Below are 16,752 nucleotides of genomic sequence, written 5' to 3' on the forward strand. Positions count from 1 at the left end.
CACTCCTAAGGCGAGTCAGTCACATGAGGGGAGCAGGCAGGCGACCCCATGGAACAGGCCCTGAGAGCCCAGGGCGGCCTCGCTTCCCATTGACACGATCGCCCCGCCCACTCAGACAACGGTCATGGCCTCCTCTTCCCGCCCTTTCTAACGGTCACTCCCTGCCCTCGCGCCGCCCTCATCCCTCTGCGCTCGTGGCAGCCTCAGCCCTCAGCCGACGCTTGCGCAGAGAAGAGACACCCCCTCCGGCGCCGGCGCGCGGGCGGAGGGACGAGGGAAGCCCCGAAGTGGGCGGACCCGCGAGCCGGCGCGCGCCTGAGGACGTGGCGCTTTCCAGCCAATCCAGGCGCAGTCGACGCAGCGCTTCGGGGCCGCCGCGCGGCGGGAGGGAAGGGGAAGGGGAAGCGGCGGCCAATCCGCGCCCCGCGCGTGGCGGCGAGGGCGATTCCTGATTGGGCGGGCGTGGTGGGCGGGGCTGGCGCCGCTGTTTCCGGTCAGTGCGGCGAGCGGAGGGAGAACGGAGCCGGAGCGGCGCCTGGCAGGAGAAGGTACCGGGGGGGCTTTGTCGGCCTCCGTCACCCGCTGGTGCCGGGGCCTGTCTCCCGGGACGGGAGGAGGGAGGTGACCGCCCTGGGCCGGGCCGCGCACGCTGCGCCCCTTCCCGGCCTGGGGGCCCTGGGGCTCAGGGCAGGGCGGCGACCCTGGGGGGCCTCGGGCTGAGTGAGGGGTCGCGCCCTTGTGCCTCGCCCCCGCCCGGCCCTGGCGTGGGTCGCCCCCAGGCCGCCCGTCCGGGCCCCGACCCCGTGGCCCGCCCGTGTGGAACTGCCCCTGCGTGGCGCGGGCGCGGCCGGCCCGGGTCGGTGGGGGGCGGGCGGGGCAGCGGCTGGCGGCCTCAGAACCACAGCGCCAGGGCCGCCGTTGGGGGAGGGGCTTTAGGGGCCCTGAGAGCGGGGGCTGGCGGCATGAGACTTAATTCAACAAGCGCCTCCATTACCGACAAACCTCCTCTGTGGGTTCGGCCCCGGGCACTGCAGTGAGAACCCACCAGGGACAGACCAGGGGTCCAGCGAGCCCAGTATCCGCCTTCCAACAGCTGGTGCCAGGGGCTTCAGAACAGGGCAGTTATTGGGTGGTCCATCCCCTGTCGTCCAAGCCCAGCTTCTGACAGTTTTAGGGATGGGCTACCGGGGGGGGGGAATCTCCTTCCTTAGAGGATTTGAAGGCCCAGCTTGACAAAGCCCTGGCTGGGATGATTTAGTTGGGGTTGGTCCTGCCTTGAGCAGGGGGTTGGACTAGATACCTCCTGAGGTCCCTTCCAACCCTGACACCCTCAAGACTAGCCCTGCCCACCAGGCGCTTACCTGTGACTTGACTTGTGCTGCTTGTATGACTTAAAAGGGCCTGAAGTTTGTCACTACTTAAAGCTCTTTAGACCTAGGATGTGACCCTGTGCGTGTATTTGGAATGGCCCCTGGCTCACTGGCTGGTCGTTCATGCTGATTTATTGCATCACCCCTTGAGCGATTAAGAGGAGGTGCGCCACTGCAAAATTGAATCTTATTTCATAAAAAAACAGCATGTCTCATTGTTCACTGAATGTTAACAGAAGAGCCAAATAAGGTTTCAAGCTGTTGAAATGTCAGCTGTGTGGGTGAATGAATCTTTTTTTCATACACAGTAAATTGCTGTACTGTTTCTCACCATTACTCATACTGATGTTTACTAAAACTAAATAGAGTTTAGATACTGAATTGATAAAAAACCTGTATAAATGCCTTTAAATAAATAATTTTGCATTTCTATGATACTTTCTCCCAGAGGATCTGTGAATTAACATACTAGCTACATGGGGGCATGTGAAGTAATCTCTCTAAAATAGTCATCTCTATGAAAACAGTTGGATACTACAGCTGTTTCTCCATGCCTCATGCTAAGGGTTGCTGCATTCTTTCCCCCTTGCCCAGCCTATACAGCAGTGACCTTTGCTGTAACCACCAGCTTTTGAAATGGAAAACTTCAAAGCCAGTAAATATTTTTTTTGTATTTGACTAGAGCAGTCATTTGAGTAATGTCAAGCATTCCCTCTCTCCACCACCAGCCGAGTATGTATGTACTGCACCTCCTGATTTTCAACCAGGATCATGAGTAAAGACCTAATGTTTCTATGTGACAAGACAGATCAATAGGCCATGGGCTGTTTCCATGTCAATATTATTAAGACAAACTTGAGCATAATTTCAAGTTTTATTGAGCTGTGGTGTCCATGTTTTTTCTGTGTGCTGGAAGAGGTTTTTTTTTTTAATGTATTACTGTAGCACCTAGAAAGAAGAACAGGAGTACTTGTGGCACCTTAGAGACTAACAAATTTATTAGAGCATAAGCTTTTGTGGACTACAGCCCACTTCTTCGGATGTAGCACCTAGGAGTTCTAGTCATAGGCCAGGACCCCCTTATACACGGTGCCAAAGAGCCGTTCAGGTGTTGCACTGTTGTGAGTGACCTCTTGCTGCAAATGCTTATTTGCAAGAAAGGAATAACAGGAAATCAGCATTCAGAAGGTTGTAAACAAGTTAAAATTGCTATGAGCTCGTGTTGTTGCAAGTACAGATCTCTCGACTCCAAGCCATTAATTACCACTTCCTAGTACTCAGTGATGAACCCCAGTACCCATTTATGCAGGTAGCTTAACAGAGAGTGGGCTGGTGTTGATTATAAACATACTGTTCATGGCTTGCTTATTGTGACTTAGTGGAAAAAACTTACATCAGTGAGGTAAATAAATGGTGGCTTGCTTTTCCTATTGATTGTAACGTAAGTTAGAGGGTCTTTAGATGTTGCAAAAGTTTTGTCATATTCTATAAACAGAACTGTTGATGACTTGCAGAAAACTTTCTCGTTAGTAATAACTTGACCTAAAGATTTTTCTCTTGTTTACAACATTGCATTGGAACAAAATCTCTGATCTGGGTATGAGATTGTGTCAGAGAGTCTAATATTTGGATAGTGTGAAAATGATTCAGGGTGGATATGATTTAAATCAAATTGATTTAAATCACTGGTCAGGAAGACTTGATTTAATCATGGTTTTCTACGTAAAAGTGCATTCTTGTTGGTTGTTATAACCTTAATATATATTCTTCACAACTCAGAGATGTAGGTTTCATTTGTAGAAGGTACACCCTATACATTTTTAAACAGTGATTTATTTTGAAAACTTTTCAGATTAGTTTTATAGCTATATCAGAAAAATGAGCGATTGTTTGGTTATTTCATTTACCAAAGGTAATTGAAGCAGATATTTATGAAGTCATTGGGAGGTGAACTATCTCCAATTTAACAGGTTAATCATTAATATTTGGAGGATTTTCTTGACATGCTGTATTAGGAGGAAAACATCACCAGACAGACATTTAAATTGTTTTATTTAATTAAAACAACAACATTAAGTATTAAGGATATTTTTGCTGTTGAAAAAAAAAATCCAGGTTTTGTTAAAATATTATGTCCCTCACTTCTCACATTTATCTCCAGACTTCTTCCCCTAGTCCAGATCTATTCCGCCCCCAACAATCTTCTATTCATTGAACTTTTTGAAACTTTGCACTTTTAGAGACAGGTAAGGGATTGACGCTGTGTACACAAATTGGCAGAGGGACAATAGAGTTGAGGTCTGTTATTTCTCACCTCTATATATTATTTATTTAAAAACATTTTGTGCTGTCAACAAGCATGTTACCTCTGGAGAGACAAATCCACAGTTTGAGAACTGCAAAACTAAGCATCTCTGATGGTCTCTTCTAGACTGAGCACTGAGTCCCATTGGGTAGATAGAAAGATTAACCTAAATAATCTATACAGAAGCCCCTGGAGCCCCATAAAATTGGGTCCCTAATCCATGAACTATTGGAACTCATTTACAAAACTTTTCTTAAACATGACATGAATATATTGTCTCATACTATAGAATTAAAATTTATAATCCTTATTCCATGATGGGATATCTTTCAGCTATAATTAATCTTAATTAAAACATCTTTAGGTAGGTTTTTCCTCAAAGCATTTTATAAAAAAATCGTTTTGAATTAAAAAAAATCAATTTTTTTTATTAAAAAAAAAATCATTGATTTTTATCCACCCTGAAATGATTACGGTCCTGCCCATGCTACAACTTTACAGGTTAGAACCAACTAACTGTTTCAGAATGTCGTTTGTGTCCACATACAGCATGGATGAAACTCTGCAGTTTTGGCATCTAGCAGCATCCTCCCTACCAGAAGACTAGTCTGACCCATGTTTGTCTTCCTGTAACCAGTCTTGCAAACCTGTGGTTTTTGCGGGTTTTTTTCTGGTGTGGATAGGACAGTGTTTTGTTTTGCAGGTTTCCCTTTACACTCTGGTATGTCCTAACACAGAGAGCTGGGAGTATTATCAACGTGAAACGTTCAATGTGCATGTCATTAGAGTGCTATGAGTTTTCCCAGAAAATGCTGCTTAATATAGGGTAGGCTGCATCTGAGGGGTGGACTCATAGATGATTCAGGCATCTCTAAGGCAGAAAAAATTCAGTGGACACAATTCTGCTTCCGTCATTGTAACAGGGTTATATGAAAACCATTACAAACTGGTTTCAAAACATAATTGTAATATGGAGACACCTTAATATGATGGTTACTCTCCACCTGAATACTGTGTTTGGTTCTGGTCATCCCAGCTCATAAGGTTCAGAGAAGGGCTATAAAATTGACTAGAAGCATGGAAAGACTTTTACATGAGGAGCAATTAAAAAGGTTAGGACAACTTAATTTAGAGAGTAGAAAAAAACATGACACAAAACAGAGAAATATAAAAATGACGTAGCATAGAGAGAGTCATTTGGCTGTTCCTGCTTAATCGTTCTCATAATACAAGAACACAGGGACATACAGCAAACAAAAAAGCGACACATTTAAACCTTATAAAAGGGAATGCTTTTTCATGTGATGCTTAGTTAACTCATGGAATGAACTGAACAACAAGATACTGAGGTCAACAGCTTAGTAGGATTAGACACTTTAACAAAATTATGGATATTATTTGCATTAGGATAAATATTCATAAAAGATATAAACCCTCATGCTTCAGGAATTAAGCCAACTGCTAACTTCCTGAGGTTGGTGAAAAACTTCCTTTACCAGGAGGCATTTCTGGAAATTTTCAGTTTCATTATAGAATATTTAAATTTTTCCCTGAAGCATCTGCTATCACATTTCTTGTGTTTGTAAGAGCTTTGAAAATGTAAAGCAGTAGATAAGTACTAATAATTTTCATAACCATAATGTCTATGGCTGGAGCAGTGTTGTGAAACCTGAATTAGTGTTTGTAAAGCATTTTGAGATATTTACAGGCAGAACTTTTTGTTTAAAGTAGTACAGTTATGTTCCTTGATTAAAATATCAAAACTGGAAATAACGAACAATAATGTTGCAATTGCAGCATGGTCCCTAAATTAAATCAAACAGAACAATTGCCTACCCATCATAATTTTCATGTTTGATCGTCTAGCGGTGAGGAAGGAAATGCTTTTATGCGTTTGTTTTCCATACAGACCTATGAAGTGCAGTTAAATTTGATCAGAAAGTAGGTTGGTTGCCTTTCTAAATCTTACCTTCTTTCTCTGTCTGCTCCTTGTTCTGTTAGGCAGGCTTGGTTTAAGGCATTTATAGGAAACACAAGATTTGCTACATGGGATTCAACCGGGGGTCCATCAAATCCTGTAACTTGGCTTTGGCAAAAGCCAGATGCTTCAGCAGAAAGTAAAAGAAACCCTACAATGAATAGTTATGGAATAACCTATTCATAAAAGTTTCTTTCTTAACCTTGTTCATTTTGTGTTCGATTTAATGCCGCTAAGCATACAGATTTACATTAATTAAGCAAAAACCCAACCCTTTTGCTGTGTAGCATACAGGGTTGATAAAAATTGATGATTTGTTTAAAAAAATCCTATTTTCTATTTAAATTGGATTTTTTATAAAATTTAAAGTCAATACAGGTTTATTTTTTAGAAACAACCCTGTTTGCAATTGACAGCCTATATTAAGGCTTAAACTGACCATATATTAAAATCATTTAACTTAAACACAAAAAATAGTATTAAGCAGTGCATGTTTACCACCAAGTTTTAAAGAAAGTCAGACCACTGAACTGATGGAAGTCAATGGCTGAGCACCTGGAACCAGAGTTTGCTGAAGTGCTAAACCAGCTTCTGACAGCAGTAGCTTCTGCTACCGGTACAGAGAGAATGTTTTCTTCATTTCTGTTTATTCAGCGAATTCAGTTCAGTTACTACTAGTGCCTTCAAAATTAAGAAACCAATTGAGAGTTGAAAACAGCAGGAAAGCTTGTTTTCTTCTTCCAATCTGTGAATAAAAACTAGGTGTGATAGGATGAGATCTACTAGTTCTGAAATTTTGAAGGACATGGTGACCAGAAACCATCACTACCTATAGATATTTTTGTTTCATAAAATCAGTTGTCTTGCATTTAAAATTATTTTTTGATTATTCTTTTCTCATGTATCCAGCACATTTAAGGTACTTAAATTTTAAAAAATGCTGAGCTTGACACAAATCACAAGTAAAGAAATTTGTAAATAAGAAATACATCATTCACTATTTTCTAGCATATTAAATGTAAAAATTAAGAATCTGAATGAATGTAAATTAAGCTATATAATTGCTTAAATAAACGTATAGCTATAGTGTATCCTTCTGGTTAGCAAAAAGAAGCACCAAATTTAGCATAAAAATCTATATTTAATTGCAAATCAACATATTTTAATGGTTACTAACCAGTAAAATCAACTTTCTTTAAGAAAATAATTGAAGTACAAATAAACGATTAAAACTAATTATTTAAATCAAGGTTTTCTGCTTGCTGATTTAAATCATGATTAAAATCAGTCACTCAAATCACTCTGATTTAAATCAGTCTGTTCTGGTAACATAACTGTAGATGGTCGTATTATCCACAAATATCTAATTCTCTTGTAAACCTTCCTAAATCCCCAGGCTCAATGATACCTTGTGATAATGAAGTCAGATTAATTATGAATTGTGTGTGTATGCGAGGGCACAATTAGTTATTTGCAGCCTTTAGATTTCATTTTAATGTCCCTTTGTTCCTGTATTATGAGTAATTAAATATGGGCTCCTCTTTTGCCTTCTCTTTACCATGCATTAAGCTGCATGTCCTCTGTAATATTCTTTCTTATACATCTCTCTAAGCAAAACAGTCCAAATCTTTGAAGTCTCACTATACCTTTATTTTATTCTGGCACTCTGAGTACCTCCTGATTCTTCTAAATCTTCTCATAAATAAGAACCAGAACGTGAAGACGTACCATGATTGATATATAGGCGTTGTTATTTATAACCACTGTATGTCTAGCCTCAATATCACAAGTTATAATGCGATCTGCTTTGAGACTGGCAACTCCAAATACAGAGCTCTTGCTTAATATGAATGGTGGAGCTCTTTGTCAGGGCTGCTTGTTCCACCTGTTTTAATTTCATATCCTCTGGGTGTGAATATTTGTTACATAGCAGGATTATCTTCATCCGATTCTTTCTTCTGTCATAATAACCTTTAATCTCTTCCACGGCCTGGGAAACCTACATCTGTGTTGAATGTGGCATTGAATCTCATCCTAACAACTTCACAGCGATTCATGTGGCAAACAGACTGCACAAATCCATTGGCTATTATTCCTTACTGTGTTGTTTACATCAACTTAACTAATATTTGTAATGTGGTTGTGCTCCACTTAAACAACAGAAATGCTGTGACGTTACAAGAAGACTCAAGTAATTGTTCAAGTATTTATTTATTTAACTTTTCCTACTTGTTTCACTTGCTTAAAGGATGGCAAACTTTCCTTGTTGTTGTTGGCTTTTTAACCTCTTGAAGTAGTTTAAACTAATGTGGGAGGCTTTTTTCATGACTGCTATTTCTATGAAATAGAACTTAGTTTTATAAAGGTCTTCTTGCAGGACTTTACTCTTTATGTAAACGTCTCCACTTGTACCATAGTGGGTGAATGTGAGTGCATATTGGGTATATGCATGTTACCTACTCATACTTCTAAATACAAGTTATGACTAATTAAATCAGATAATTTGGGGGGAGGGGTAGCTCAGTGGTTTGAGCATTGGCCTGATAAACCCAGGGTTGTGAGTTCAATCCTTGAGGGGGCCACTTGGGGATCTGGGGCAAAATCAGTACTTGGTCCTGCTAGTGAAGGCAGGGGGCTGGACTCGATGATCTTTCAAGGTCCCTTCCAGTTCTAGGAGGTGGGATATCTCCATTAATTTCATTTCAATTTCATTTAATTTCATAATCAAAGGAAATATTTGTGTGGGAGATGGGAGAGACAATTGCTTACCTGGGGAGACTAGAATAGTTCCCTTCATGAGTCCACTTTTACGTAATATCTGTCTCCTAGAAAGATTTGGGGTGCGGGGAAGAGATGTGCATTTGTAATCTGATTCTAGGGTTTGAAGACTACTGAACTAACTGATCAGGATTCAAAATAAATAGTCTACAGTTGCTGTTACCTATTTGTATTGGATGTGTTGGGCTAAGGACAATTAGGGCTATGATGGCTGTAAAAAGTTGAATCTTCATACTGCATGAATCTAATAAATCAAACTTGAATATTTGAACTGTACCAAGTTAAACATTAGCCTTTAATGTGTATTTGCACAACTCACAAGCCATTCATTGTCTTTTAATCCAGGCTGGGCATTGTTGTAGTACCTGTCTGCAATGTATCAGAGGGGTAGCCATGTTAGTCTGGATCTGTAAAAAGCCTGTGCCACAGGGCCCTCTGTTGCTAACACGGCTGGAATGGAAATCGCCATTACGTGCATCTGACGAAGTGGGCATTCACCCACGAAAGCTTATGCTCCAATGCATCTGTTAGTCTTAAAGGTGCCACAGGACCCTCTGTTGCTGTCTGCAATGTATAATGTCTAATTTGACTGCAACCTTCAACTTGGTCACTTTTGGAAATAGCACCTATGTTTAATTTGGAGGCAGTAAAGTAGCATCGCGGTCAGGGATCGGCAACCTTTGGCACGCGGCCTGTCAGGGAAAGCCTCTGGCGGGCTGGGCTGGTTTGTTTCCCTGCAGCGTCTGCAGGTTCGGCCGATCGCAGCTTCCCACTGGCCGCAGTTCACCGTCCCAGGCCAACGGGGGCTGCGGGAAGCGGTGCAGGCCGAGGGATGTGCTGGCCACCCTTCCTGCAGTCCCCATTGGCCTGGGAAGGCAAACCGTGGCCAGCGGGAGCTGCGTTGGGCCAAACCTGCGGACGCTGCAGGTAAACAAACAGACCCGGCCTGCCAGGGGCTTTTCCTGGTGGGCTGCGTGCCAGAGGTTGCCGATCCCTGATCTAGATCAATGGTGTCAAACCATAAGGCTGTGTGGGCAGGATGTGGCTTACATGGAATGTTAAAATCTTAGATTCTGCAGAATTTTGTTTGAAAAAACAGTTTCTAGCTCTCGTGGTTGCCAAATTTGCTTTGTGAATAGCCACGTTGTCTTCCTGAGTCTGCAGACAGCCTGAAACAATTGTGCTCAGGTGTACCTCCTCTGTCCCTATTAATCTAACTGGTGTGTTAACTCTAAAGCTTAATGATACAATTTTAAATGTCGTCATTAACTAATTTGTTTCTGATCATTGCAGATGACATAGGGAAAGAGTAGGAGTGAAACCATAGTGGGTGGATTTGGGAGTTACTTCAGTGAAGGAAATGCAGAAGGAAGAAAGGAGAAGCAATATAAAAACCCAGAGAAGAGGGATGAGAAGTAGAGAAAGGAGGTTGGGGTTGGGGAACAATGCCTCCTAAAAGTGAGAGTTTTCCCATTGAGTGATGCCGAATACAAGAAGTTACTGAAACAAAATGTTAGTTTTCTGTATTAACACTACATTCTACCATTAATCTTTGTGCAGACTTTACATTGACATCAGTAGGCATTCTGTTGTAGATCAAGAAGAGTATGTAGTCTTAAAAATTTCCCAAAACCACAGAAAACAATTTAAAGTGAAATTCAGCCCTCTGCACAGAATGAGTTTGACAGTGGTGAACTAAGTGTTTGTCTGGAGGGCTGTACATCTTTGGGGTTTTGTTTTTATTCAATATTGCTGCACCTCCGATAGAGGTGATACTAATATAATTCCTCACATTTGAAAAGAAATAGAGCATCTTTTTAATAGACGTTAAATCTGGTGAATCATAGGATTAGATAGTATAACTTGATTGTGTTTTGATTTAGTCCTTAACATTGCAACTTTAAGGTAGTAATGTAGATTTTTGCTGCTGGTCCCCCAGGATTTATTAAGGGGGAAAAAAATGATGGGGAGAATATCCTAGTTCTGTGACCGACAGGACCCAGGTGACAAAGGCCAGCTGTTGCCTCTGTGTCGTTAGTGCACTATGCATTTGTAGACTTATGGCTCAGCAACACCTAAAACTTAGATCAATCAAACTACGTTCCTCAGGGATGTAAAAATCCCCCCCCCCCCCCCCCCCCCGAGATGTAGTTCTGTCGACCTAAGCTCTGGTGTAAGTACCAAGAGGTCGATGGAATAATTCTTCCATCAACTTAGCTATTGCCTCTGGGAAGGGTGGATTTACTACAGTGACCCGAAAATAATTCTTCTGTTGCTGTAGCAAGTGTCTGTGCTGCAGTTGTGCCACTATAACACTTGTAGTGTAGAACATATACTTAAAAAAGCAACCATTTACCAAAGGCTTAATATGTCTGTCTAGTAGGCGAAGGACCCAATCCTTAAATGGGATCCACTAATATTTAGACCCATTGACTTCAGTGGGATTCCTTATGTCTGCAAGACAATTGTATATCCTGCTGATGGGCATGATATAAAAACTTAAACAAAACAGAACAAACCTGTATGAGATAACGGTTAACCAAGACTTGTCAATTTTAAATATTAATAACTTTAAAATTATTGACCCAACTGACTTCAAACTTGGCTCAAATTGTTTAGGTCTTATTGTGAGCTACAAAATAAGAACAAGCTTATAAGAAATTGGCTGTAATTTAAAAGGCATGGACAATTGATATGAGCAAATCAGTTTTGAAGATTGCAGACTTAATTTGTGGGTGTGTGCATGCATGCATAACACACTTGTGTGCACCTGGAAACACAGCAAAAGCTTGTGCATGTTCAGTATGCAATTTTCAAACTCCCATAACTTCAAACAGATTCAGTTGTATTTTTTTAAAGCATGTGAAGATACTAGTTGTGGACATTGACAACAAAGGTCTTGGAAGAGCCTTGCTGAAGGCAGATCTGTGGGGTGTTGTTGAGAGCCTCAGAGGGGGCCATATTGAAATGCAGTGGCTGCTTGTAATCTGTGGGTGAATAAGGCAGAACAAGAATGAAAAGTTGGGCAGAAATTGCGGGTGTCTGCGATTCATCCATTCTTCATTATTAAACACAGAAAATTGAATCTGAATGAGTACTCTTGGGAGAAGCAAACCCCTAAATGACTTTTCTGTTAATATCCCAAAGGTTCATCTTGAATCGTCATGACCATTCAGCAGTTTTCTTGTGTACCTATCCCTTTGTGCGGTCTGTGTCCTGACCAAACCCACGGACAAGAAGGACCGTGTTCACCATGACCCGCAACTCAGTGACAAAGTCCATGATGATGCACAGAACTTTGAGTACGACCATGATGCTTTCCTTGGTGCAGATGAGGCCAAAACCTTTGACCAGCTGACACCAGAGGAGAGCAAGGAGAGACTTGGGTAAGGAAATTAACTAGCTTTTTACTTCATGTGAGAAGAACTACCTCACACTTTTACTCATCTGGAATTTTGCAAAATAGTTTTCCCATTCTTTGAGTATAATCCTAAAACTCAAGTATATTGATATTTCTTCTGTACCAGTTGACTGGTACAAATGTTCTAAATTTAAAACTATAAATGGGGTTCAAAAGTCAGTAGTGGCTCAAATGTGACTCGCAAGCCAAATGTAGCCTTGCTAAGTTATAGGTTGTCTGCGGCACTTCTCATCTTTAATATGGAGCTGTTTCTTTATAGGTCTCATCATGCAATATGGTCTCGCCTCACATATCCAGTTAAAACATTGTATGCTGGGCTAAGTTCCCTCTAAGTTGTGTGGCCACGCAGCAGCTATTAAGATGCCTCTCCCCAGCCCAGCCCCGGACGTGCTGTGGCTGGCGGGAGAGGCATCCCTTCCCCAGCTCCCAGCCCAGCCCCAGACCTGCCACGGCCAGTGGGGAGAGGCACCCCTCCCCTGATCCCCAACCCAGACCTGCTACAGCTGGAGGAGAGGCATCTGTCCCATGGCCCCAGCCCCAGAACTGCTGCAGTGGGGAGAGGTGCCTACCCCCTTTCCCCCCAGGTGCTGCTGCAGGGAGAGGGAACTGGGGGGAGTCCTCTCTCCCTGGCACAGCCTGCACCCCAAACCCCTCATCCCTGGCCCTACCCCAGAGCCCGCACCCCAGCCAGAGCCCGCACCCCCCCTCCCACTCCAACCCTCTGTCCCAGCCCTCATCCCTGGCCCCACCCCAGAGCTCACACCCCCAGCCGGAGTCCTCCCCTGCCTGCACCGTAACCCTGAGCCCCTCTTCCCTGGCCCCACCCCAGAGCCCGCACCCCCAGCCGGAGTCCTCACCTGCCCGCACCGCAACCCTCTGCCCCAGCCCTGAGCCTCCTCCCACATTCCGAACCCCTCGGGCCCACCCCCGCCACATGAATTTTGTTATGTGCCCCAATATGGAGGTGGTGTGTCACATGCATCACCTCCATATTGGTTTACATAACAAAATTCATTCCGCACGCCTGTGGGGAAGAATTGGAGGGAACGCTGATGCTGGGCTTATAATATCCAAGAGCCTAGTGAGCTACAGATCGGTACAATGTCTAAATCAAAATCAATATCTTTGCTGTTTGCTCAACTCCATACAGTTTAAGGTAACTGGGTGCTGGCAAGCTGTCATTATTTGAACAAAGCTTGGCTTCTATCTTAAGGGAAAACTAAAACTCCCTGGCAGCGGCTGGGCTCTCTAGCCATATTAATTCCCATCTAGGAGGCAACTGCTGCACAAAAAACACACCCATTGGCACAAGCTAGTGAAAATAGCATACTTTTTAATTAACTTTTGTCTTACTACTTTCACTTGAATTGGCTCCCATTGATAACGCCAGGATATGACCTTGAGAAGGATACAGTAAGAGCTGGGGCATAGCAGGGCATTCCCTTCCGTCCAAGTGTCACATAGCTGCACCTCTCACCACTGTGGCTTATATTTGGGTTTACACTTTGAAGCAGAAGCCTACCCAGCACTAAAAGCTGTTGTTGAAGTGGCTCTTGTGAGTGCCCCACCTATGACACCTCCACACACAACTTGCCAGATGCTCTAATATAACATTTTTCAGCTTTATTTTAGGGACTATATCAAGTTAAAAACTGTAAAACTTACATAAATGTCTTTATGGTATTAACACTAAAAATTATTACAACATAAACTGCTTTTTGCAATTTAGTTTTCACTTCGTGTTTTTTCCCTCAGCTTGGCAATTAAATTAGGCTAATCAATTTCACTTTTTAATTCTCATGCACAATTCTTGCATCATAAATGTAAGAAGGTGCTCTGTAAACAGACAAGACAGGCCTCCTGCCCCAAAATGCTTCTAAGTGACACAAACAAAAGCAAATGTAGGACAATTGGTTTTTGAGACATTACTGAGGTGACGATATGTGCCCTATGCTTTGCACAAAGATGGAATGTTCATGTTGCAGGGACTGACTGGAGAAAGATTTAAGTCCAAATTAAACTAGTGATTGGCACTTAAAAAAAACTTTTCTGTAAGACTTTGCAAAGACTTCCTTTTTATAAAAGCCTGAATTTCAAGAATAAACTACCTGAGTGTGTCTACGTAAAATACTTGTTTTAGTTCTTTGAACTGGTGCCATTTTTGTTTGGAAAAACTAATACTTAGCACCCTTTTGTAAGTTTCCTTGTTTTTAAAATCCTAGTATGACGTTATTGCACATTAGGTCACCTTCATTGTATTTTTCTTCTGTTCTCCATCTCAGTTCCTCCAGGTTCCTAAAGGAATCCTGATGGTAGGAACATAGGCATTGTCATATTGTATCAGCCAATGGTCCATTTAGAGAGACAAGGTGGGTGAGGTAATATCTGTTGTTGGGCCAACTTCTCTCTAATTTCCTGGGCCTGACAATTACGAGGCATTCAATGATCCATTTTAGTCTAGTTTTCTGTCCCTGTCACCAATACCATATGCTTCAGATGAAGGTGTGTTTTCTTAAAAATTGACAGTTATATAGTAGCATGTCTATGGAGTAAGTTTTTCCTAACTTTAAAATATACACCCACAACCTCAAGTGCTTGTTACAATCATACTCTTTCAGGCTGAGGAAGATTAGATTAGAAGATTATTGAAACACTTAACTCAAAGGCAACCCCTGATCCCTATTGAAGGAGGGATCAGGGGTTGCCTTTGTTTGACATGAGAAAATGATTGCCTCCTGTCTGGAATTCATATGTTTCCTCTCTGTGGCACACTCAGCTCAAGGAGCAAAAGACTGCCTTGGAAATCACACCTGGGTGTTCACTGTGCCAACCAACACTTTTTCATAACTTCCAAAGTGCTTGGCTCCCAGTGCTGCGAAGGCAATGAATGACTGGTTTTTTTTCAGAATGCAAGTTGCTCTTCATGCTTGTGTAACAAGCTTTTCTTGGGCTGTCAGTTGTAAAATTAAACCAGCTTGTTTGTATTGCTTTTGTGAAGAAAGTGTTCTAGTGGGACAGATCAAGAGGTGCATGAGCATGTGCAAGAGAAATGGGCGGCTCAGAAAATGGGTTACAGAATGCAGAGATATGCAAGAGCTCCTCTTCTCAAGTTGCTTTGCTTTTCTCACCTTTAGGTTTCATCGTTGCTTTGCATTTTAATCGCACAGTTCTGCTAAGTTATTGGCTAGAAAAAGCCGGCGATGGGAAGAGTGGGGACTAGGGTAAAAATGTCCGAATGGGAATTGGAACCCACCCATCCCTCTGACACGCCATTTCCCCTTGTTTTACATGTGAACGGCGCTTTCGTCGCTCTTTTTGAATCTGAACTGGGATTGTGCTTGGTCAGTCCTAACACACTACTAAAACTGATCCTTGTGGCTGGCATGTTTGTGTGTCTCTGCTGTTGAAAGAGCACAGCCTTCGGAGTCGAGAAGGTTCTTGCTCCAGGGTTTTTACAGAACTGCTTTTGGCTGTTCCCTGAAGTCACTGTCTTTCTGGTGATCTTCACATTGTCAACTGAACTGGCGTTCACCCTGTGATGAGAGCCACATGAGGTCTAACATGCCGTTCTTATAGACTCCACGGATGTATTTGGAACAGGTCCTTGTGCTCTGCCTGAGCTGAAAGTGAATGGAGTGTTGACTCCAGGAGCATTCCATAAGCATTCCATAAGACATGAGGCGATGAGGGGAGTGCTGAGGAAATGGGACCCTGATGAGGCCTGTCCTTCCCAGCAGGCAGGGCGTTAGAGTGGGAAAGAAAGGAATGTATCAGAGTTGTAAGGAATCACAAAAGAACTGAAGCATCGTGTCTTAATTGTGCTGTGATGCATTGCATTGTGCATCAATATGTGATGAAGCTGCATTTTCCTTATGGCTATGAAGAGTTCCATGACTTGTGTTTTTAAAATATCCATGACTTCTGATTTGGGAGTCTTGCCCATAGGTAGCTGGATGTGGTATCAAATAATGGAACCATCTTTACCCAAAGCCTTAATAGCTGCCCGAGTTAAAACTTATTCTACTGGGGAGGCTCAGAGCACAACTCTTGTAAACTAGGGCGACTGACTTGTCATGGACTCCAGTGGGGATGAACTAAAACTATTAGTAAAATGGTTGTAAACTATTATTGAAAAAGTATCAGATGTGTCTGACTTTTTCTGTAAAACCATGCTTGTTACCTTTTGTCCTGACAATCCTGTGACTTGGCGTATCCTATCGCAAACCACTAGCCCTAGTGACCATGCAACATCCTTAGGCAAGTAGAACATCAGGGCATTATGCAGCTGCTGTTTTACAGTTCTCTGCAACTCCCTTCAGTGACTTCATTCTCAGATTCCTTAAGGCTGAGTGCCTCTGACAGGATGATTAAAAAATGATTCTAGGTTGGACCAATATTGCTGGAATTCTAGGAACCAACCAAATGGCACAAACCTGACAGTTAGACGCTCCAGAGTTTAGAGCAGAGTCCCACCCCCTCTTGGCTAAATTGTACTGTAAGCTGTTCGACAGCTTCATCTACAAAAATGAGTCACTGATACAAAGCTATTCTGGTAAGTTAGTTTGACTTCCATTAAAGTAGGTGGAAAGTCTCCCACTAGGAGCTGAATTAGGCCCTTAATATCCCCTCTAGCCAAAAGCTTATGAAGACTAATGTTCATAATTTCCAGAAGGAATATAGTAGATGATGTGCTGAGTGTTGTATGACTTACAAGGTTAAACAATGGGTGCAGCGTTGCTAGTTTTAGACCAGCGACAGAGCAAATCTACTAGTATGTTTTGTATTGACACTGAATCCACATATTGTTCATAAAACACTAGTGTGTTGTTTATCCAATTTATGCCTCTTTGGGGAGGGGAAGTCAGTCGCTTGCAACATGTTCATTATCATTGGAAAGTGT

General features: G+C 42.5%; 1 protein-coding gene across 3 annotated transcripts in view; it reads left to right on the forward strand.

Annotated features, from left to right (window-relative positions):
• The first annotated feature begins 355 nt into the window (after positions 1-355).
• CALU (calumenin) overlaps positions 356-16,752 on the forward strand; it is a 35,847-nt gene continuing 19,450 nt past the window's right edge. Inside the window, exons 1-2 of one of the 3 annotated variants that reach the window (XM_065551843.1) lie at positions 356-548; positions 11,579-11,817. The gene's annotated coding sequence lies outside the window, so the exon portion shown is untranslated. The remainder of the gene's footprint in view (positions 549-11,578; positions 11,818-16,752) is intronic. The other 2 variants (XM_065551831.1, XM_065551835.1) reach the window with 2 other exon arrangements.

This window comes from Chrysemys picta, chromosome 1 (assembly GCF_011386835.1).
Source record: "Chrysemys picta bellii isolate R12L10 chromosome 1, ASM1138683v2, whole genome shotgun sequence".
NCBI lineage: Eukaryota > Metazoa > Chordata > Testudines > Emydidae > Chrysemys > Chrysemys picta.